This window comes from Orycteropus afer, unplaced genomic scaffold (assembly GCF_000298275.1).
Source record: "Orycteropus afer afer isolate SDZICR_OR568_19922 unplaced genomic scaffold, OryAfe1.0 scaffold00530, whole genome shotgun sequence".
Taxonomy (NCBI): domain Eukaryota; kingdom Metazoa; phylum Chordata; class Mammalia; order Tubulidentata; family Orycteropodidae; genus Orycteropus; species Orycteropus afer.
Window position 1 is genome coordinate 1,272,098 of NW_006922117.1, and position 1,622 is coordinate 1,273,719.

General features: G+C 36.1%; 1 protein-coding gene across 1 annotated transcript in view; it reads left to right on the top strand.

The window, feature by feature from the left end:
• The window catches only part of CSMD3 (CUB and Sushi multiple domains 3), a gene marked incomplete at its 5' end in the record, with an annotated part of 1,439,134 nt that overhangs the window by 1,230,474 nt on the left and 207,038 nt on the right, over positions 1-1,622 (top strand). The gene's annotated exons all lie outside the window — the stretch shown is intronic.

Sequence of the window (1,622 nt, forward strand, 5' to 3'; positions counted from 1 at the left end):
CTACCCTAGGAAGATGCACCCTTTAGATCAATCAACCGTGAGACATCAGAAGGGCAACATTTGCATAGAGGGAAAGCTGGACAGACAGGAATGCACACATAAGAAGGGCACAGGGAACAGGTAGTCACTGGGAGGAGATGGACGGAGAACTTTGTATACTTGGGATTGTAATCATGGCCATGGAACAAAATGTGCATGAACTGTTAAGAATGAAACAAATCTGCTTTGCAAATTTGCACCTGTATCACAATAAAAAATAAAATTAAATAAAATTATGTTTGTATACAACTCAATAACATAGATTAATAAGAAAGCAAAATTACCTTAGTTTTCCTAGGGTTGTCGTAATTAAATGCCACAAAATGGGTGGCATTCAAGAACAGAATATATCTTCTCACAGTTTTAGAGATTAGAAGTCCAAATCAGGACATTTGGACATGTCACTTCCTTCTCAGAGCATTTAGACAGGAACTGTCCCAGTTCTGTCTCCCAGTTTGTGATAATGACCAGCAACCCATGGAGTTCTATTGCTTCTTACAAATGCATGTTTTTCCCCTTTGTGTTACTCTATTTCTGTATCTCTTCACCTCTTTAATAAATCACCACTCAGAAGGGATTACCACCCAGCATCTATCATCTATGAGCTCTTTTAACTAATAGCAAAAGAAAAATCCTATTTCCAGACAAGTCACATTTGCAGATACAGGGGTTAGTGCTGCAACATATCTTTCGGTGCTACTATTCAATCTATAGCAGCAACGAAGTGACTTTTCCTAAGAATACATTATTTTATAAAGTTTGCAACACACTTTCAAAAATTTCCCTAGGTTTTTGCAGTAGGCTTTGTGAGTGGTACAAGGCCATATAACCTTATAAGAATACAAATTCTTTTATCTCAACCTTATGGCCAGATTAGGACAAATGTCCAAGAAGCATGATGCTGCTATCTGTACCTAAAAATAACAATATCCGTAGAAACAGGTCATATAGTTTATTGATCCTTTATTATGTTCCAAGCACAGTGCTAACCTCTTTGTCTACATTATTTTATTTATATATTTGTCACAATAGCCCTTTGAAGATAATACATGCCCATTTCACAAAAATGGCACCTGAATATCTGAAAGTTTAGAGCTTGTCCAAAATCATACAGCATTCAATAAATGTGAGTGATACCATGTCTCGAACAAAGCTGATACTAACTGTTGTTGTTGTTGTTATTTGCCATCAAGTTGGAGCTGACTCATAGTGACCCCTCCTTGGGTTTTCAAAGCAGTATCACTATGGAAGTAGATTGCCCAACTTAACTAGTCATGCGCAAGTTTTACTTTCAGAATTGTTGAAAAATATACACCTGTTGTTTTAAGCTATTGAGTTTATTATTATTTGTTATGGCAGACCTAGGAACCTAATACAAATGGGTAAAATAATTATTCATATCTCATAAGATTCTTAAGAGTCAAAATATGTAAAATGTGTAAAAGAATGCTAGTACATGGTAGACTCTATATAAGTGTTTGCAATAAGTGCTATCATCATCACCATTCCTCAAATGATGTATGAATGGAAAACCAAAACCAAACCCACTGCCTTCAAGTTGACACCAACTCATAGTGACCCCA